Source organism: Phocoena sinus, chromosome 1 (genome assembly GCF_008692025.1).
Source record: "Phocoena sinus isolate mPhoSin1 chromosome 1, mPhoSin1.pri, whole genome shotgun sequence".
NCBI classification, from domain to species: domain Eukaryota; kingdom Metazoa; phylum Chordata; class Mammalia; order Artiodactyla; family Phocoenidae; genus Phocoena; species Phocoena sinus.
In genome coordinates this window covers 181,798,243-181,821,417 of record NC_045763.1, presented here as the reverse complement: position 1 = coordinate 181,821,417, position 23,175 = coordinate 181,798,243, and the positions used below count along the sequence as shown (strand labels likewise).

At 42.2% G+C, this 23,175-nt stretch overlaps 1 protein-coding gene across 7 annotated transcripts in view; it reads right to left on the bottom strand.

Annotated features, from left to right (window-relative positions):
• Positions 1–22,909, bottom strand: part of NEK7 (NIMA related kinase 7) — a 146,665-nt gene extending 123,756 nt beyond the window's left edge. For 2 of the 7 annotated variants that reach the window (XM_032624380.1, XM_032624389.1), the window contains exon 1: positions 22,631–22,909. The gene's annotated coding sequence lies outside the window, so the exon portion shown is untranslated. Of the gene's footprint in view, positions 1–7,778; positions 7,914–13,129; positions 13,392–22,199; positions 22,247–22,630 lie in introns of those variants that run through there. The other 5 variants (XM_032624340.1, XM_032624360.1, XM_032624370.1 and 2 more) reach the window with 5 other exon arrangements.
• Between the last annotated feature and the right edge of the window lie 266 nt (positions 22,910–23,175).

The following is a 23,175-nucleotide window of genomic DNA, read 5'->3' as shown; positions in this document are numbered from 1 at the left end:
CAGTCAACTACATAGAAGTTGACTAATCTGCTGTCCTGATACAGACTTCTCCCTGTTGCCTACCTTTTGACGATTTCACTCTTTACTTCCATCAAACAGAGGTAAACCTGAAGAACATCTACCTATATTTTGTTTAATATGTCAAAGATATATTAACATAAAACCCAGTGTCCTAACAAACATAGTTATTTCATTAATTGTCAAAGTTTAATGAGGTCTTTACTTCAATTAAAGCGCTGTCCCTTTCACGTGTCATTTTTAAGAAACTGATTTGCTTTACAACATTTTGTTAAATGTTAACAAAATATATTTTAAGTACAACTTGTGGATTAGTCCACCATTTACGTGAAATTTCTCAAATAATCATTTCTTCTGTTATAGCACTGAATGAAATGTAAGAGTCCTACAATCCTACAAGTTTAGAACTTCACTGTTTCTGTTTACTTCTTCAGTGATGTTATCAAGGAGATTCTCACGAACACAAATAAAGCACTTGAATATGATACGCAGAATACAACTTAACCCACTTGCACCAAGCACCGTCTTTGTAATGTCTCACTTAACGTTCTCAGCCTCAGTTACCTAAAATATCAAATACAACTGGAGGACATGACTTCCAAAGTCCCTTCCAGTCTCAAACATCCACCAAATTCTAATTTCCTCTGAAATAAATAAGTCACGTTGCATAAATTGGAGCAGTTCCCTCTGAGCCAGGGACCCTGGGCTGCTGCAGGTCAGTCCCTGCCCCTGAGCAGAGCCTCCCTAGGATGCCTGAGCCATTCCTAAGATCCCTTCATGAAAGTCTTCACGGAATAAAACACTACTGAGAAACAGTCAGTGGCCAATTAATCTGAAATCTAAAATACCAAGAAGCGAAAGTTTTTATTTGCTTAGAATGACATTTCAAATACACAGCTGACCTCACAAAAAAAACTAAGTTAATGCTACTGGGTTTGTTACTGTTTCTGAATTATTTAAAGATGATGTGATGCTCTAAGATTCCAATTTATAATTATTTACCTCAAGGTACAAGGGAACTATCATGTGTTTAAAGTTAATGGGAAAAACCATATAAAATAGATGACATTCTCAGTTTCATAACTTATCCCCTTTTAACCTTTCCCATATAGATATTTCTCTTACATTAAAAAAATCAATCATTTTATGAATGCATGTCAGAGCATCATTTCATGAAGTACTTTATACAGTTTGTCCTATTATGAATCAACATTGAAAAATGTGTGGGCTATAAGCCCATTACTAATTCACACATTTGTAAATGACTATATGAATGTAACTTATTTAATAAGCCTGAGAATTTGTTGTTTCAAAGAAAAACTCGTATGTCCTCTTATAGAAAATACTCCCTGTGGCTTCCGTGAATCTGTAAATCAATAAGCAAAAGGCACACACCATTGGACTATCTTCCTAAAAGATTATTATGATTATCAAATATTATTACAAAGTCATAATTATCAGTAAAAAAATGCTGTAGCCAAAGGGAGAAAATATGGTGCGTAACAACAAAAATTATGAATTCTAGCCCTGACTCTGTGACCATCCAGCAAATGCAAGCTTAGGAAATCCACTCAATATCCTCCCTTTACCGTCTGTCCAGTGAAGAAAAGCCTGCCTATTCCTCGAGCAAACCCTTAAAAGGAAAAGAAAGCTCATGCAAACCTCTTCTGCCATATTTTCATCTAGCTATACAGTTAAAACAACAGATTTCAGTGTATACACTGAACAAATTACTTTAGAATAAGTAACAAAATGTTAGCAATGTAAATACTGATTCTAAATTATGACACAACTGTATTATTAATTTTCTCTCTGTAATAGAAAGGCTTTTAAATACTAGTTTTAACTGCATGCTTAATTTTCACCTGAAAATCCAAAAGAAAAAAGATCTTCATGTTTCCTTGTTGCCATGATTTTTAGGGTTTCCAAATTCTGTTTATATGTCCTCTTCCAGCAAAATGAGTATCAATATGCTTTACTGACATCTTACACTTACAGTTTTGTAATTTTTTGAAATTATTTATTTATTTTTGGCTGCCTTGCGTCTTCGTTGCTACACTCAGGCTTTCTCTATTTGCAGTACGCGGGCTTCTCGTCGTGGTGGCTTCTCCTGTTGCATAGTACGGGCTCTAGGCACGCAGGCTTCAGTAGTTGTGGCACATGGGCTCAGTAGTTGTGGCTTGTGGGCTCTAGAGCGCAGGCTCAGTAGTTGTGGCTCACGGGCTTAGTTGTTCCTAAGCAACCCGTGTCGCCTGCACTGGCAGGCGGATTCTTAACCACTGTGCCACCGGGGAAGCCCTGTAATTTTTAAAAAGTTCCCACAGGCACCTACCTTCTCAAGACATCACAGTGGAGTGAAAGGGGAAATAATTTCCAGGTTACAGGTGAGAAAACTCCAAAGAGGCAAGTTATATGACTTATCCAAGATTATACAAGGAGAAAATAATAGAATTCAGATTTCCTGACTCCTATAAATCAGCACTAAGTTCAGCCTATTGTGTGTCTCTTCACACACACTCACACACACACACACACACACACACACACACACACAGCCCTGAGTAACTGTGGCTTCTTCCTGGAAATCAAAAGACTGCAGAAATCTGCATACAAACAAAATTTTCTCAAGCTCTGTAAAGCCACAGTTCACAGCTAGGGTTTCATGGGCTGGAATGCAATCCTCAAGACTACAGAAAAATTGTGTTTAGCTCAAAACCCAACCACATCCTGGAAAGTTCTGAGCCAGCCTCGAGTCCCCAAATCCCTTGCTTTTCCTAAATGAGCACTTCTGCCATTATAGGAGTCTTCCTTACGCATCCTGCTTTACCAAGGATAATCCTTCTGGCCAGGATAATCCTTTTTAAAAACAGTATTTATAATACCCCTTTACTGTTCAAGAACCTTTATAAAATTCCCTGTCACTTAACTGTTAGACAAAATTTAAATTCACCTTAAGTATTCAAGGCTTGCTAGGCAAATGAATAAAGCAAACATAAAGAGGCCCATCCTGAAGAGTATCTATTTCCATTTTGAAAAATCATGTATTTCACACTTAAAAAATATTTGACATAAAGAAAAAGATCATTTTTTACTATAATCCATTTTGATCTAAAAACTACATAAGGATACACTTCCAAATAATGTTTTCATTTAACAAATCGCAATAGAATGCATAAAACACAAGGTCCTATATTAGATTGGGTGACCAAAAAAATGCAAAAATTAACTTATTTCCTTCTCTCAAAGAGCTTAAAATATAGCAGGTAAGAATAATGACGAACTATGAAATTGCAACAAATTATGATACTGACCATATTCCATATCAAACGATATTCCCAATTTTCTAAGTTTTTTTAATGTAAAAAAAGGAGGGGTTAGGTATCAAATGATATCAAATGCTTTTCTGCTCTAGTAAGCTTATCATACAAGTTTTCTTACTGAACCAAACAAGGTAATGAATCATATAACTAGACCTTTTCTATTAAACCACCTTTATATGCTCAGATAAACCCTCCTTGATTAATGAATGACTGACTCTTCAACTGTTCTGTTAGTCTTAATTTTATTACAGAGTATACACCAATATTCAGAAGTGTTTTCCAAACTCTGTTCTTTAAAATGCCAGATTCCCTTAAGATGTTATTGGTATTCCACAACCAAAACAGAGAGACAGAGAGAGATCCATCATCAAAGGTATCTGCAAAATACTGGGCTAAACAAATACTGGGCTAGACTTCTCGGGGACCCTAATATGCTAAAAAGTGCACTGTGACTCTCAAAAATGGTACCCTATACAGATTTTTCCAAAACTGTCTAGCCACAAAATTCTTCCACAGAACTTCCATTAATCTCTTGGAGAACTCTGGTAATCTGTTAAACATAGCTTGGTTGATATTTTATTTCAATGTTTGGTCCAATTTTTGGTATTAAGAATATACTAACTCAAGAGCATGAATCAGAAGATTCCCATTCATTTAATTTTATGAAGTGAAAATATAAAAACTGGGCTTAGAAGTCTGTTGTGAAGGCAGCTCATATAACTTCAATTCTTCATAGTTACTGGTCTGCTAATGATTACAACGAGTGAATTTTTTTAAAACTGTCCTTTATTGTCTTCAGTGCTTTTCTTTTTTTCATTCAATTCTACTTTGGAATTCTTATTCTTAACCTTCTGTGTTTTCTGTTGTGTATTCCTTATAAATCTTGGCCTACCTTTTTATTTTTAACCTTTCTATGTTTCTTTGTTCTAAGTATCTTTTGAAAGCAGGACACAGTTGAGGATTATTTTTTAGGTTGAGTCCGTCTTTTAAAACAGAAATTTAATACATTTAACACATTAAACACATTTAATGTAAATTGTTTCAGTGGTATTTGTCTTTTAGAGTCTTGTTTTTTGTTTCCTTCCTGTTTGGTTGGTTTTTTTCATCTCCTGCTGTATGAACCATGTTTGCTTGCTTTAATCCTGTCCAGCTACTTAGAAAACATATATCCCCTCCTATTTTAAATTCTACTAATGGTGACTTCCAAGTTTGTTTAAGTCCTCCATTAACCAGTTTTTGGCTGATTATCAAGGGAAAAGTAAAATCCATCTTATGATACACAATCCGATCCAGGTTAGCCAAGGACTGATCATGCCATTCCTTTTCCCCTAAGGCTCCATCTCCAGAGATTATATGTTTTATAGCCATAGTCTATCTAAGTTATCCCTGGCATTTTGTACTATTTCCAACCTTGAATAACACCTGCTTAGTCCTGCTTTTACATCTAATCTGCTCCAGTGCTCATTCCCAATGCTTTCGTACAAAGATGGCCCCTTCCCAAACTCTTAGTTTTGACTTTTCTCCTATAGTACATCTTTTTTTTCTAAAGGTCACACATGCAACACATTTTCTCTACCCCTTGAAAATCTGAAACTGTCACTCCCTTTTAATCACACGTGAACAATAATTTGGCTATGTATACACTGTTTTAGCCACAACACCATGCTTTGTTCTCTGCAGTAACTGGTCCGTTACTTCCAGTATTTTGTGATACTAAAGAGAACACGTTAATCCCTTCCAGTTTCTTGGATGAAGATCCAAGTTCCAGTGACTTACTCTTATCAATTACTGGTTAATGTATTTACTTCTACTTAATGTACTACCTGCTTGGAATAAATCAAGCTAGCAATCTGAATCACCACCATAAAGGGCGTGATTAGAAAATTATTTTATCTGCTTCTTTCCTTTCCACACAAAATACATCTTTTGCTCGATGATGATCAATGAGCAATTCTGCTTATTTGCTTGCTCAGGTTTCCTTTAACAGCAAGTCCCTTGATTATTTAAATCAATAATTATGCATTTTCATCTGGCACATAGCCTGCCTCTTACATACTGATGATTTATGAACAAATAGCTCCAGAATCTCATTTCCAACCCTACTGGCTGGATCTCTCTGCCTGATTAGCCAAACCAGAAACGTCTAAAATCTTGACCACTTCAAATCCATTCTACTCTGTATTCCCTCCTCAGTGAATGGCGCTGCCACTCAGTCATATAGTTCCTAGGCCATCACAGACCCTTTGACTCCCTCACCTGCACGAGTCCCCAACTCCCATTAATTCTACCTCCCAAACCTCTCTCTGCTTCTCCCGGACTCTCATGATCCTTGCAGCTATTATTATAACCAATTAATTGTTCTTCCTGACTTTGGTAATGTAATTCCTACTCTCCACACCCACCATAATGATCAATCTCAAACGAAAACCTCCATATGTCACACTCCTGCCTAAAACCCTTTAAGGAATGAAACTTTTCTTAGCCTTGCTGGCTTGCATATAAATCCTATACTCTGGCCTTAATGAACCATTGACACTTCTTCCAAATGCCAGGCTCTTTCACGCCTGTGTGCCTCTGACACAGTGTGCCATCCTAGCTGAAACACCCTTCCCATCTAGCCTGCCTGCCTGGCCAACCTTGCTTCATACTCAGGTGAACCTTTATAAAATACCCCTTTAAGTAATTTGTCCCAGGGCATTTTAGTGACTCCATTATCTGTGCATTTGAGGTCCAATACCTCACTAGGTCCAATAACAACACAAGCAATTACTATTTAAGGGCAGAATCTGTCTCTTCCTTTTTTTTTTTTTTTTTACCTCCAGTACATATGAAAGTCCAATAAACACTTGTTAAATAATCAAATTTAGAAAACAAGAATTTATAAAGAACACAGGTCTAACAATCAGGACCTAACTAGTTCAAATTCACATGAGCATCTACTGACACTTTTGAACGATTAAGGACAAGTTATTGCTCTGCTCTGAAGGAAAGCTCACGATGAGCACACAGTCTGCGGTGACACAGCAAGGCCCCAAATCCTTCTCCCTGAGTGGCAAATACGGGGAGTTTTCTACCAGAAACAAGTGCCTGGAAGAATGAAGTATTACTACTTCTCAAAAGGGTTAAAGTTCAATACAAATAAAAGATGGTATTATTTCTTCTGTTTATCGTTACAGAAGAATTTCCCTATGAGGATAAAAAAAACAAGTGATCCTTACTCACCCCTTTCAAAGAAATTTGTCCAAAAAAGCTTTTGACACTTTCCATTTGTTTCGGTTAACTGTGGGCACAGGATGCTGTTACAAACACAATAAATGTCCCTTATCATTCTGCCATGTCATTCAGTTACCCACACAGCAACAACGAAGGCCTGGCAAAAGCGCGTGATCACTAGGCCAACCATTCAGCTGTAACACCAGAAAAAGGCATGGTAGCCGAACTATAACCATCCACGGCAAAAGACTGACATACGTAAAGAGCTAAGATAAATAGCTTGGACCCATCTTCCAAATCTGATTATAAAAGCATTCCTTGTACTAAATAATTCATAGTAGTGAATTCTATCATAACAAAGCTGATAAGACCCCATGGAATACAAGCCAGTACTTGGGAACACTTTAACGAGTATGAATTATGTATTGTAAGGTCATTTGTTTTAACAGCCTTTTGTCTGTAACAAGCACTCACTAACTGAAAAATCATCACTAAAAAACACTTATTTAAATAAAGGAAAAATTTAATAGACTTTTCTGAATTAACACAGATTTTATCTTTATTTTAAAAAAGCTTATAAACTGCTGTTTCTTCATTTGTTTAGCACATGTGCTCTACCACAGTCACTGCTCTATATTCTGATTATTCCTGAACTTCCAAAACCCTCATTTCTTTCCAGGCTAGTTTACAGTAAACTATGAAGTGGTTTTAAAAGATGTCCTATCACTTCCTTCCTTTGATGCTCCTAAACCCCAGGCAAGGAAAGGAGCCCTACAGCCCAGTGGTAAAGGCAGGACTCCCTGCCAGGGAACTTCTCCACTGACCCACACCCAGGGCCCCACGACATTCTCACGACCTGAGTCAGTCATAATAACAGAGTCTATCTAAGGGACAATTAGGTTAGTAGGACACAATCAGTGTCTAGCAAAACAAACTGAATGTGTTACTCTCCTTCTATGAAAACTCCTGCCTTGCCCCCTCCTGCCCACCCTCGCCCCTCAAAAACAGAAAGAAGAAGAAGAATTAGACCTCTTGGCTGCTTGACCTCCGTTTTACTGTGCACAGACTTCCAATGCAATGAAAATTAACAGAAAATTAAGAAAGGAGAAAAAGCAAGCAGGAAAAGCCACTGACTCACAGTCACACAAAACTCTCCTAGCTTTTAATAAAAAGATTTCTCAACAAACTTAAGTAAATCATGGCTATACTTTATGTTTTAAAATTTACCTTCTGAGGAACTAAATTCAATCGCTGTTACATTCTCCTTCACACCACAGAACCACACACGTCTTTAAACGGATTCTGTGAAGCTGACCAAGGCGGCTGTGGGGCAGACTTTCTCAGCCAACACCGCCCACCATGTCACTGCTGCTGCACCGCCATGCAGTCCTCTCCTGCTCTTCTGAACACACACTACAAATCATGCCTAACTTTTACATTCACTAGAAACAAATGTACTTTCTCTGGCACACTCATCATGTGAAACTATGATTTTATGAAGATACTACCCAAAGAACAAGGATGACTGTTTTAAATTAGTAGTGGCAATGATAAACACGGTATGCTGAGGAAGCTACCTAGGACTGTACGTGAGACTTTAAACATAAAGGACTCATAGAAAAAACCTGAAAATCTAATTAATAGTGATTACAGCCTTACGCTCAAAATGGAATTATATAATTGACATCTACTTCAGTTTTGTTTTCAGAAACCTTCTGACTCTGCAGAAGTCCATTCCTCTGACTAAAGAACTGATAAAATCTTAGAAAAATGGCAAACAGTAAGAGGCTTTAAAAGCACAGATTTATTAAGGATGGAAACAGCCTTATTTGGGTCTTCACAAGAAATACCTTACATGTCATACTTACAGCTGAAGTCAGGCAGCAACACAGAAGCTAACTTTTAATTTCTCCCAGGATTCACTGAGTATTTACTTACCTTTTAGTGAACCTGCCCTTTTACGTGAGGAAGGCTGGACAGGCCCTGACACACCTTCCCCAGACATGCTCACCTGCTTCCACCTTCCACGCTGATGACCCCAGAGCTGCTCCCCAGCCGGACTGCTCTGCGGTGTTCAAGCCACATGCAACCACCAGCTACCTACTAGACAGGTCATGCGGGCCTCCCACAGGCATCCAAGGTCCACGAGAGTGAGGCCTTCCCCACCCCCGCCCCACCAAGAAGTCATGTTTGTTCTTAACTTGGGTAGTTCTGGCGAATGCACATTGAATGAGAACGGAGGAAGCTGTTCTGTACTCTCGGCGTAAACAGCAGGGCTCTGAACTCTACACTGATCTGGTTAATATTTCTTCTCCTTTGCTCTTCAGCACTAGGCACTATGGTAACTTTATCTAAAACTGAGGCAAAACCTGTATTTCCTTGTATCTTAGAGTATTTCAACTTTCCCTTCCCAAGCCAAGTGGAGGGATCTGCGCCCTTCTGACAGTCACTGACTGGAAGGTGCTCCGCGTGGGAGGCCTTCTTGGCACTGCAGTGACAAGGGCAGACCAGAGGTAAGTGTATTTTGCACAGAGCTCTGAGAAGACCTCCAAAACCATACGAGACAAGGTTTGCCCTCCTGACCCCCATGATCATACTCCTTCTGCTTATGAAGGAGGACAGAGACAGTCACAACTGCAAAAGAATTAGAAAACGTAACAGAGAGATGAATCAACTCTTCACGCGTAGTCAAAGACATCTAAACCCCTGCCTTCAATGAGGCAGCAAACACCAGGACACAAATAAAACATCCTAAGAATCTGCAAGAAAGTGAAGTCTCTCATGTCTTTATTTCATCCCATTTCAATAAACAGCCACAGCTACTCAAAGGTGGGGGACAGGGGTAGGGAGAAAAACATGCTGGAACTGGAGATAAAGGACAATATCACCTACCCAGACCCTCTGCCGTGACTGTGGCCCATGCCAGACACCCATGCGCTTGCTTTCTTATCTTCTCCAAAACTCATTCAGCCACTTTTTGACCACAGCTAATGTGTCCTACCAGTGGCTGGAATACAAAAAGCACTGAGGCCATTCCAACCCATCAGGTTATTCGTAGGGGAGACAAAGAAACAGACTTTACAATATCAGGAAACAAGTATTCCACCAGACGCCGTGGCAGGGACTGACAGGACAAGAGCTGACGGGAAGGATGCCCAGGCAGCCTGGCAGCCAGGCCAGCCCTGCAGAGAAAACACCGAGGTGCATCTGAAGGAACTGTGAGAGCTGGCCGGGCAGAGGACGGGGACGTCCCGACTGACGCAGGGAGAGCGGGGCCACCACAAGCAGGGCAGGAAGACAGGAGCTAAGGACGCAGCAGAGCAAGCACCAACGCCCAAACCGCAGTTAGGAGACTAAGGGATTGGAAATTATTCAAGACAATAGTTGAAGGATTTTAAACAAGGGAAAAAACCTACCTAGAAACAGGTAGAAGGTGTTGGGGGTTCTTTCCTTAAAAAATGAATCAACGAGTAGATAGACAAACAAATAATTTAACTTAATCCTAAATTTTAAAAGGGGGAAAAAGTTAGAGGACGCTAAAGGGGAATCTATTTTTTTAACAAAAAGAAAGAAAGAAATAGCACTTCTTCTTGGTAATCTTACTTTTTCTTGGTAATTTAAAGTATAGTATAGGATCGCTTAAGTCTGGATTTTCAAATATAAACTAAATTTCTTCATACATCTCATAAACCAAACTCAACTTAATACATTTTTTTAACAAATATATCTGAGGTCCCCTTTATAATAACCTTGATTCTATTTTGATGCTAGTTCCTGACCTGCCATTAACTAAGAACCAAATAAAGAAGTATCAAAGCACTATAGCTTTTACCCCTATTAAAAACAAAACTTGAAACCATAAAGGTACAAGTAACTCTTTATAATCACATCACAGGAGAGGAAAGGGTCGATCTTCTGAGCACAGTGTTCAAGACCTTTGATAAGGTGGTACCTTCCCAGGTTAACTGCCTATGTGTCTCTTCTTGAGTTCATGAATATACAATGTATTTCTGGTCCATTTGGCTTGGCCTTTAAATGTTTTTTAAAATAATTATTGACATTTTGATTGTTCTTTTAAACTTCTAGCAATTAAAAATATGAAAAGATACTAAATAAAACGTATCTGGGGCTTCCCTGGTGGCGCAGTGGTTGAGAGTCCGCCTGCCGATGCAGCGGACACGGGTTCGTGCCCCGGTGTGGGAGGATCCCACGTGCCGCGGAGCGGCTGGGCCCGTGAGCCATGGCCACTGAGCCTGCGCGTCCGGAGCCTGTTGCTCCACAACGGGAGAGGCCACAACAGTGAGAGGCCCGCGTACCGCAAAAAAAAAAAAAAAAAACGTATCTGAAGTGAAACAACTTTTTACTATGTCAGAATTTGATGAACACAAATCAAATGATAATTTTCCATCAATTCAAAAGTAGTAATTATTCCTAAGAAGGGAATAACTTAGTTCAACATTTTCTCCATGAGGGGATTATCAGAACATCATAATGGAATTCATTTGGCAAATATATACAGTAAGCACCTTCTATGGGCAGAGAGAGGTTCCTTCCCCTTTACAGAAAAGCCAAACCACTTACCTTGAACTAGGAATGGGCTAGCCTCTAAGGAAGGGAAACAGAAGGATACTTGGTGAACACCTTAGTAATAAGTCAGGTTCAAATCAATGTCATCTGACTCCTGGTCCTGTTTCAATGTATGTCCTAATTAGAGGAGCTCAGTTCTTACTTTGTTCCTTGTTGCCCAAGCCTCTAATTTATACATAATCACCCAACTGGTCTCTGTCCTGACCCCACACCCCTCTCCATCCCCACCAACTTCGTGTTTGGCATATACTCCCGTTTTTTTCCCAGTCCTGGTTCCCATCTCACCCCACTCTGAGATCTTTCAAAAATTCAGAGTTCAGACACCAAGCCCAGGTGAGACATTTACCCATTTCACTGAGTAAACCTCCCTCAGACCAGGCCCTGTGGGCCCCTGTGTCTGCCATTCACCCTATACTTCCCTGAAATCAATTGCTCAACTGTCCTGGACGTTCTCTCACTACTCGTATCTACCCAGACCTTCTGCCCCATACAGGCTCTGGGATGCAGTCATCTGCCATTCCCTGAATGGCCAGTTCTGACAAGAATGGTCCCAGACCCTGCAGGAAACACAAATATGTACAGGACATGATTCACACCTTCCAGAAGCATATATTCCGGGGAGGAAGCTAAGACAAGTACAACTACAGGGAGAGTCGATAAGCACTAAAGGCCTAAAGAAGCAGAAGGAAGATTTCTTTGTACTTTTTGTATAACATTTGAGCAGAGTCTTAAAGGATAAAGATGATTTTTAATCACTGAGATTGAACAGCTGAAGTATAAAAAAATGGAAATTAAAAGCAGCTAGAAAAGCATAAAGATAAAGCAGAGGCCAGAAAGGGTACAAAATTTATCAAAAAATGGTAAGTTGTCAGATGGGACCAACATCTGGGGGAGAATAAAGAAGTGAATCTGGAAAGGCAGGTCAGGGTTGAGGCTGAAGACAGAGGTCCCGATATAGAGCTGTTAAAGACGGGTGAGCCAGGAGTGATCATACAGATAGTTCTGCTCACGCCTGTCTCCCATCTTCTGCAATTAATCAAAACTGAGTTTTAAAAGCATAAAGATAGATCTTTGCTTAGATTATTTGTCTACTCACTGTGAGTTACTTAACAATACCCCCAAATTTCTTTCTTCAACCTGTGAATTGGTGGGACCCAGTAGGAAAGTGGGGAGAACAATGAAGGAACAAATGGGAAAAGGAGGATCATAAAGGGGAGAGACACAGACTCACCCTTACAGCTGCCGCAGCTCTCCAGAGAGCAAACGGCCTGCCTCTCTGCTTGCAGGCAAGCATGCCTTCCAAATTCAGAGAAAGCTGGCCTTGATTTGAAACTAAGCTTAACATCAAATGCTGTGCAGCCAACTGGATCATCTTTCCAGGGCTCTCAAGATGCATACGCAAATACCCAACAAACTTCACAATGAAGAAAAATGGATGTTCATTTGGGTCTTACTCTGGAAACACTGCCATTCAGAGGCTGACAACCCATCTCGTGAACAAAAAAGGCCTAGGAACTGTAGCGTGCCCTGCAGGGACCACAGCCCGGGAGACAGGGTGTCCTGGCAACCTGAGCACATCGTTGCAGCCCAGGCTCCTTTTTATTAACTGAACCATTAATCACACCCCATGATCTCTCTCCTAAGCCAGACACTCAACTCTTAAACTGAGTTCTGTGGATATTAATTTAACTCACCCTAAGACCCTGTGCTTGGCCTCTGAAAATATACAAAAACGAACCTGGACTCAATCCAGGACTTCAAAACCTTCTTTGTCAAGCTGTCTCTTCTTACATTATTTATGATCTACATATGTATATGTGTATAAATATATATTTCTTTAAGGTGGGTGTAGAAATGGTGATAAACAAAAAAGGCCTGAATTTATTGATACACTCCAAATTAATTAAAGAAAAAGGTAAACAAAAAATCACTGATAGAAAGTAGTTTTAAAATGGCCACGTAGGCTTGCTTAAGTAAAGAACATAACTTACATGTTAAGGCCTGTATCTGGGACAAGGAGGGCAGCTAGAAAGGACTCGAGAACCAGCTCCTTGTTATCGATGGAAAAAGGAACAGGTTAGTCATCACGCCGTCATCACGCTGTTCCCAAACACTTTCCAGCTCGGCCAGATAAGCAGGACAGGAGAGCCTGGCAAAGTCAAACCCAGGAGCAAGAGAGGGAACTGCAGGTAGAGCTCGGGCCTTGGGGCCTGGAGGCAAAATCTCTGCTGCCAGGCTAAGGGCTTTGCCCTTAAGCAAAATGCAAACCATCTCGACGTAAGGGAAGTGGTAAGCCTTCACACCCAGCTGAGAAAAATACCCTAAAAATGCCAAAGGGGCTTCCCTGGTGGTGCAGTGGTTGAGAGTCCGCCTGCCAATGCAGGGGACACGGGTTCGTGCCCCGGTCCGGGAAGATCCCGCATGCCGTAGAGCGGCTGGGCCCGTGAGCCATGGCCGCTGAGCCTGCGCTTCCAGAGCCTGTGTTCCGCAACGGGAGAGGCCACAACAGTGAGAGGCCCGCGTACCACAAAAAAAAAAAAAAAAAAAAAAAAAAAAAAAATGCCAAAAATGGTGAGAATAGCACACAGCACAAGCAGTACACTCAAGAGGGACCGTTGGGTTGGGACAGAACTAAAATTAACACTTAGATGTACTATTTTCTCTCACTAGTTTGAAGTGGAATTTTCTATTATTACTCAATTCTTATTTACAGTTATATGTATTTACCTAATTTATTTTAATTGATTTATAACACTGATTTCAGTAATACCTGGCCACCAGTTGAGCTGAGACATTGGCTACATATGCTAGAAGGGTCTGATTACTAAGTGTGAACTACTCCAAGGGCCACACAGCCTCAGTGAGAAATGATGGTAGCAGCAGGGATGGACTTCCATCATAAATAATTTTTTAAATGAAAAAAATTTTTTAAAGGCCATGTGGCATTTCTTACTGTTGCCTGAGGAACACCTCCATTAAAATCGCTTGCACTACGTCAGAGAACAGTAGCTTTCCAATCTGTGTATAACAACCATCTGGGGTACTTGCTTTTAAACGCCAGTGCTTGTACTTATCAAATCAGTGTTTCTGACACAGGCATTGTGAGGACCATAGTTTGAGAAACACAGTAATAGGACAAATGCTTTGAATACAGCCTACCACGGTGATGGCAAGAAGGTCACTATGTATTCTTGAACAGCTATACAAGTTTTCTAAAAATTATTTTCAATGTACAGATAGATATAACTATTTCAAGGAATCATAAGACAAATCCTTTAGGATTGATTTGATTAATCTCTAATAACTGCTTTGTAAGATAGGATTTTCACTGAAACAGGGAACACATATAATAAACAAATGAGAACCAACTTAAGAGAGAGGCATGGCTACAGAGAAAAAGGAAACAGACCATCATGATCTCTGAATCATGGCAAAAGAAGAAATTAAAGGGAGAAACTGGTCAGTGGGGCTAACAAACGTTTCAGTCATACATACTGTGCAAGAAGCAACAAGGACACGTAAGTTATTGTCAATACAGCAAAGTGACAAACAAACAATGAAGCCTGGCCCTCATGAATCAAGGTATCTAATATAATGAAATGTGTTATTTATGAAATACTGACCAAACAACCCTGTGATCACCCAGGAGCTTTCTGGCATTTACTATCTATCAACCACCTCTAACTAAGGACTGCTTCCTAGAACTGGCCTCCATAACGGGAATTTCTTCTTCTTTGATCCTATTTCATAGTCAGGATATAGCAACATACCCTAACGTTCCTCGTTCTAGAGGCAACAGAAATACTTCCCCACTACACAGCTGGGCTCTCGAATATTTGCTGACTTGAATCAAGGCCCTGATATGGGCAATCAGAGGTGCAATGTCACTCTATCCTCAAGTCTTTTTTTGAGCACGTACTGTGAATGCAACAAGACTGCTAATTCAAGCAAGTGAAAACAAAACACCATGCCTACTACCAAGAGCATGACAAAGGTAACAACACACAAGGCAATATGGACTATTAAGGAATCTAGTGGAATGTGGATTAGCAAATTCACATCCTTGAGTTTCAGTTTATTCTCACATTAAAAGAAAAGGCCAATTTAGACAATTTATAGTTTCCTTCCAGTTCTGAAAGTATTTGATTTAGTGAATTATGGACTTAAGGTCTCCTAAGGGAAACTACAAAATAATGGTGAATGGAAAATTTGATTTTGGAACAGCTCTTCTATGGTAGCATAAAATACAAACTGCGGATGACATATGTACAGGATAACCTGGGTACCTTTATCTCTCAGGTACAATCTCTGTACAACCTTAAAATATTCTGTTCAGAACAGAAAGACCAGAAATCTTAAAAATCTTTTGTGTGGTGAAGAATCTGGGAGGGAAAAAAAAAGTACAGATTTTGCTTGTTAAATTTTAAGTGTAAGTGAATAGAAGTAAAGATGAGGTCATCAGGTGACCCTAATCCAGTAAGACTGGTGCGCTTTTAAGAAGAGGAGGAGACACATGAAGAAGGCCACATGACACAGGCAGAGACTGGAGTGGCGCACCTATCAGCCAAGGAGCGTCCAGGACGGCTGCCAACACAGAGGCTGAGAGAAGGGCATGGGGCATGTTCTCCCAGGAGCCTGCACGGAGAGCACAGCCCTGTGGGCAATTTGATTTCTGACTTCTGACCTTCAGAACTGTGAGCGTAAACACCTGTTGTTTTAAGCCACCCAGTTTGTGGTAATTTGTTGGGGCAGCCCTGGGAAACTAATACAGGAGGTGTTAAGTACCGAACCCAGAGCATCCATCACCTGCACCGCAGCAGTCAAGGGCCCCCAGAATAGCAGCGCCATCGTGAGCAGTGGCTGTGTAGTCCCAGGCTGGTGGCTTTCTGATCACGAAAGAGGCAGCAGCTCCCTTGGTGGCCCACTATTGGGAAACCTTGCTAGAAGCTCAGACTCCCTCCCAGCCACCAAATACTATTAAACATGGTGTAATAAATTCCTTCCTACTTAAAAGAGAGAGGGAGAGAACGATGAGAATGATTAGAAGAGCAGTGGGAGAAGCGCCTAATAAAATACAATTCTTCATCAACAGCTGATACTTTGAACACTCTAGGTCACAAAATGACAAAGTGAAGTTGAAAACAATATGCCATTCAACAACCAAAATATTTATCAAATGTAGAAACTTCATTAAAACTTTATTTTAGGTGTATATTAAAAATGTTTTTAAAATGCCACTTTTCACTGAATACCTCACCTGCTACTATGCTATTCTAAATGTGTCTAAATACCAAAGACTGTTAAACACACACACACACACACACACAAAAGAAGTGAATTTGTAGTTACCATAAAAAATTGAGAATAAACATCAAGTTATTCCTATAAAAATCAATCCATCAATAAACATTCTTCTTGTATAATGTCTTTCAATTTACCTGTACTTGTTAAATAACAAACCATGCTTAGAAGTAAACTATTTGAAATAAGGACAAGCTATTTGCCTGAAATAAATTACCTATTGTCCAGTTCTGGGTATCTTTATGACAGTATGCAAACATATCCCATTATTTTACTATAGGGTTCAACAGATATAAAAGGCAATGGAAGACTGGCAACTCCTTACATTTTAGAGGTATAACAATTTTTCATAAACATGTCTAACTGTTCCATTTTTCCAATCATAATACATAGAGGATATGTGGCTTTGCTATGGTTACGACCACAAAAAAATTAGAGTAATTTGCCAGTTAAGTAGGAGAATATGAGAAAAATATCTTAACAATAAAAAAAACAGAATTGGAAGCACACTAGAAAGAATATTTTAATTTTTTCCATTTTTGAATCAGTATTTAAGTATCTTTCTGCAACTCTCACTTTTTTTGTTGTCCAAACTATAATCCCCAAGGCTCTTGTGGCTTTTTCTACCTGAGGAACTAAGGATTACTGCCCTCTCCCCACAAAGTTTAGTAAAAACATTAACTCGTGCTGGGAACAATTAAATTATAAATATGGAAATCACAGGGCAAAACGGAAGAATAATTAAGGCAGAGAAAGTAGAAATGGCAGCAGAGCTGGGTAGGAGCCTCTTCAGGTAAAGCTGGGCAGCAGGGCCTGCCATCAGAAGAAACTGAGAAGACGTGTTGAAGACGTGTTTTTCCCACCACAAAACGTCCTAAGAATAGAGAAAGAGGTGAAATGAAACTAACACTCACTGAGCCTACTACCCTCCTTCTACAAAGATGTTGTCATTTACTCCTCAAAGCAATGTGACCTGAGCTGAGAAAACTACGGTCTGAACAAATCAAGTAACTCAAGCAAGGTCAGAGAGCCGGAGAGAAGCCTGGGCCTTAGTCTTTTTCACATCATGGTAAACAGAGAAAATGATATTTGTGCAGCAAGGTCACACAAAGAGAAGAGGCTGGTAGCAGCTGCTGGCAACTAGCCCGGAAGCTCTGAAGCCCCAGGCCCCGCCCCGAGGGGTCAATATTTCGGCCCACCCAGAAACCACTCCTGGCTAGGACTGGGAAATCCTTCTGTGTAAACTCAAAACTGTTGCCTTTTCCATTCCATTCAACTGCTTCTCAGCAGCTGCAACCAGGTCAGCCACAGCTAACTCTACTGAAAGCAAAGAGTCAGGTACCCCGCAAGTACTCCCAGGCCACAAACGCCCGTGACTATAGCCTCTCCTTACAAATGCAGGCCCTTTTTAGAATTTTTTTTTTTTTACTGGAAAAAAAGTCTTTTATAAAAGACTTATCAATAAATAAATAAATAAAAATCTTAATAAAATGATTAAATTAGAATGCCAAAATAAAGAAAAAAAGGCTTAGTCAATTTTTCTAACAAGAAAAAGAAATCTGTGCACCCTCTTGCTCATGCCAGAAATTCTCTCTAACAGCAGAAAAAGCAGTCACTCCAGTCGACTTAGAACAAAAACTACTAGTTAAAGAAACACAGCAAAGCACATTCCTTCTAGGGCTATCAGTCAATCAAGCAAAGAAAAATGTCTGACATCAGAGTCCATCTTGGCTTAGCAACAAGAAGGAAGCAGAGAGAGGGCAAATCCATTGAACATCACAGGATGGGTGTGGGATCCCCCCCCACCCCGAGGCAAAGAATGACAGAAATCCCTGAACAGGTGAATAAATCTGAAAGAGGCTGATATATTTATGAGGCCCCTGAGACTAAACACAAAATCTGGCAATGAATAACTGGGCGTTATTCTGAGAGGACTGGGGAAGATCAAGAGAACGTCATAAGGGATCAAAGGACCAGAAAAGGCGAACACAGTGCTGTGGAAAATCTCTGTCAGCCCAAACATCCATCCTAGAATCAGGTTTAGACCCTTGGTATTACCTTCTAGGGCAGAACTGGGCCTCCAGCCTGACTGTATAAACAAAGTTTTACTGGAACACAGCCACACCCACCTGTTCAGGTATGTCCACGGCTACAGTGGCAGTAGCTGTCACAAAGACCATACGGCTCACAAGGCCAGAAATATTTACTCTTTCATCCTTTAGAGACAAAGTCTGAGAACCCCTGTTCTCTACAAAAGCAACCTGGTATGAAAAAACTGCCTTTAATGACTTACACTGATTATCAATAGAAGACCAATGGCAAGATTTACAGAAAGGTCTATTTCCATTAAGTAACAGAAAACATAAATTTCTAAAATTTGATAGACCAATTAAATAACTTCCATTCAGTTACACACTATTCCGATTAACACTTTGGATAGCTATTAGCAAACAGCTCATTGTATCGGCTCGTTATATACATAGTATGACAGCTGTTATTTTAACAAAAGTTAAAAAAAAGAAGTTATCCTGCTCAAAAAAATTAAGGAATGCTTCAAGACCATCTATCTGTCCTTCTCATTTCCACTGCTCACTAAAAACCATGAAATATATTCTCTGTTTTCCTTATTCTGTAAAGATATATAATACACAGGGATAATCAAACTATTAATCACCAAAAGAGGAATCAGCAGTTTAGGTTTTATAGCTCTAAGAATGAATGGTTCTACATTAGTTCTATGTATAAGTTCAAAATTTCTCAATTGCCGTTATATCCTGCAGATAAATATATTTGATTACAATTATATAAATTCCCTATAAAATTGAAGGGAGGAAGAAATGAATTGAAACATTCGAAAGTATGAAGAAATGCTTCTTAAAACATCTTGTTATACATTTATAGAAATGCTGATAAAATAATTGCTGGTAAGGCAATTCAGAGCAAACATTAATCACACATGTCATTTCCAAAACACCTTACCTAACATAACTCACCTACCCACATAACTCTTGAGCACATATTTGAAGGGACAAATATATTAATTTGAATGAAACCAGGAACGTGGACAGTGTATTGCTTTATGCAGCTGCCCTGCACATTTTTTAAACACCAAAGCCTGTTTTAAAAAAAAAATCAAACAAAACCTGAAAGGAATTTTGGGGACCTATTACCTAATTAAGCAACTTCTTTAACAAAACTGCATTAAGTAATTGTTATTCTCTCCTCTCCAGATGCCCTGAACAGTGGCTGCACTAGTAATACTGGAAAGATACATTTTAAAACATCAGACAGTTCCAATGAAAACAGTTTTTGGTTCTAGAAACACCATAAAACTCTCTTAATGATTTCTCTGACTACATATTTAAGTTAAAAAAAAAAGAAATCTACATTTCAGTAAATGCACAAGAGTCGGGAAGAAAATACTTAAATGTTTGTAATAAACCAGAGCCTCACACTGCCAACTGCAACCACCAGAAAGATGAAGGGAGGGGAGTATGAGATCAGATACTCCTGCGCACAAACTATACCCGCGTTCTGGTCATGTGGAAACTACAAAACTGAGTTTTACTATTCGGGTAGGTTAACACCCGAGGCCTCAAACCTCCCCTCCCCACCAGTACGCGGCCATCATACCAGGCGTGCTTTCCTCATTCTTGGAGTAAGTGCTGCTTTAGGGGCTGGAAAAGCGCTCTTGAAATTGTCCAGCCAGGACAATGTGTGAGTGGGAAAGGGCGTGGAGGGCGCTGCAGGTGTGACCCGAGTCAACGACCCCGAGCAGCACAGCAGTGGAAACTAGGAAATGAGTCTGCACTCCAGGGACGGTCTTTACTTTTTTAAGTGAAAAAAAAATTTTTAACTGTGGAAAGAGTCCCAAGTAATTGTAAAAACGCTTAAGGACTGGGATTCTGACATTTCTTGGTTTTCATTTTCAGATAATTTCAAAGAACGAGGAGGGGGCTCGTGAGAGAAACGCGTAAAATGAGGAGGGGGCTTGTGAGAGCCCCTCCTCCCCTCCATTAGTCACACCAACCGGTGGATCCAAAGCGCGGCTGAACCTTGAAAGGAGACGAGCACCACGGGGTCCTAGGAACCTGCCGCTGCGCCCTCCTCATTTTACGCCTGCTTCTCTCACAACCTCCCCTTACACTGCCCGTTTACCCCACACGCCCCCCCATCTCACAAGCCCCCTCCTCGTCTTACGCGTTTCTCTCACAAGCTCCCTCCTCATTTTACGCGTTTCTCTCACAAGCACCCTCCTCGTTTTACGCGTTTCTCTCACAAGCCCCCCTCCTCGTTTTGCGTGTTTACCTCACAACCTCCCCTTATCTTGCCCGTTTATCCCACACGCCGCCCCCCTCCCTTGAGCCCCCGGGGCCGGGGGAAGTGCCCGCCCTCCAGCGGGAGCAGCGCCGTCCTCACCGCGCATTGGCTGTGGAGGCCGTCCGTCTGAAGGGGGCGGGGCCTCCTGCTCGAGAGCCGAATCTCGGGACCGCGCGTCTTGCAAGGTCCCGGGCTGCCCCAGACCCCGGGAAAGCAACCAGCTTCCACTAGGCGTGTCTTAGCCTTTTAGTTTCGCCGCCCTCCTCTCGCCGTCCCCATAGTTTCTACCCCTTTGACGCCTCCGAGACGCAAAGTTTTTCAAAGCTCCAACATCTCTCCCCCACCCCAGCAAGCTCCCACCTAGTCCAGGGCCAAGCTGAGGATGCTGCGGTTTTAGGAGTGAAGCAACCTGTGGACTGGATCTCCTCGACGGTAGCGAGGGATCCCTTCGTCTGGAAATGAAGTTGCTTACGCTTTATGTTAACCGTTTTGGGGGCACTGGCCTTCATCAAGCGTTTATAGCCAAGAATACTCGGCATCAATTCTGCAAGAGTTGCCACAAAGCATTACAGAGTTAATTGTATCTCTATTCACCCTTTCAGTGTTTGTCTGATAGTCCCAAACGTACCATAAACTTTTCGAGTGAAAGTACTATGCCATTCTCCGACCACACCCGGAGCAGCTCAAGCTCCTAAACAGAATAGATGGGTCTCACACACACATTCTGTACTTTATTCTGTAATGCAACCTGGCGAGACACTCTGCTGTAGCCTGCTGGGAGTGTGCATACTCCTTGAAACTGCAAATTCCTTGGAGAAGGAATTAGAAACAGTGGTTCTAATTATAACGGGTACACAATGCTCTACAAACCATGGGCATCTGATCGTTTCAACTGCATCCTTAAGATCAGTAGCCTCAAAGGAGGGGAAAAATCATCCCACTTCTGCAATGTTTCTGACTTTCAATTCCATCACCAACAAATGCTCAAGGTTGGAAACATCTTACAGTAAAATAAGTATATTTTTAGTATCTATCCCTAACAAGGCCTACAGCTGTGCAAGAACAAGATTCACCTGTTTGAAACATCATCTCCCAAGGCCTACAGTATATAGGAAAGAGGTAACAGGGATTCTTAAATCTCACTGTAGGATCCTTCCTCTAGGTTGTGTTCGATTCCTGACCCTGTCCTGGGGCAATGTGGTCTTACTTTTCTCCTTTCTTCTCTGCGCTCCCCTTCGCCTCTCTGGCTTGGGCCTCAGTGTTCAATGTCTTTATTTCTTTTCCATTGCCACTATCACCAACAGTGTTCGCTACTGCCTTGCAATCCCTCTCCCTGACGCTTCCTAGTCCTGACAGAGTCCCAGGAAAGCTCCTTCTCCAACAGGCCGGTCACCCTCCCCGCACTTCTCAAGGCCGGTCTGCAAGGCTCCGACCACCCACCTCTCCTCAGAAGTTCGCTCTGCCCAGTCCGGCTGAGGCTGACGGCTGACAGCTGAACCCAACCAATCCGCGTGGAATAAATAACCGCCGCCGCCAATGAACGTGCGGCGGGAGGCGGAACTTCGCCAAGTTCCTCGGGTCCCCGAACTGAGACCTGTTGCGCCGCAGCCGTGGCCGCGGAGTTTCTTAGATACGGCGGCGGCCTCGGACGCTCGAGCCGCACGGGGCACGAGGCTCTCGCCACCGCCCACGACCGGACCAAAGCCCCCGCCCGCTCGTCCGCGCGCCCCGCACAGCCTCCTCTCCCCCTGGCGGGGTCCCGAGGCCGCCGCGCGCGAGCCTGACCTACCTCCCCTCCCGCCTGGCTCCCGCAGGCGGCCCCGGCCGGCGGGGCCCCGGCCCGCGCGCCGGAGACCCCGGTGGCGACTCACCAAGAAGCGGGGAGCTCTCCGTTCTCCGGCCGGCGAGGGACCCGGGGCGGGCGGGCGGCTCGGCCAGGCGGTGCCGCGCACAGGCCCGCTGGGCCAGGGGCTGTGGCTGCTAGGCCCGGAGCGCTGGCCACCTCCCGCCGCGCCGCCCCCGCGGACGCTGCAGGCACGGGGACCCACCCTGTGCACGGCGAGGCGCGTCCGGAGCGCGAGCTTAGCGGCGGCCCATCCTCCCCAAGACTCCCGCTCCTCCTCCAGCGGCCGCTGCTGTCAGGAGTGTAAACATCCCGGCATCCCCGAGGAGGGGGCGGGGCGGGCGTCGGCACCGCCCCCACGCCGAGCCCCGCCCCGAGGCCCTGCTCTGGCCGCAAGATGCGTCCGCTGGCCTCCGCGGAGGGACCCCTCGACTTACTCGCTGGAGCCCGGGCGGGGTCTGGAGAAGAAGCCGTCCTGTTGGTCAGGCCGAACCCTATTCCCCTCTTTCCGCCAACTTCCCTCCAAGCCGGGGGTCGGCTGCTTTTTGAGAACTTTATGTTTAAGTGCCCTAT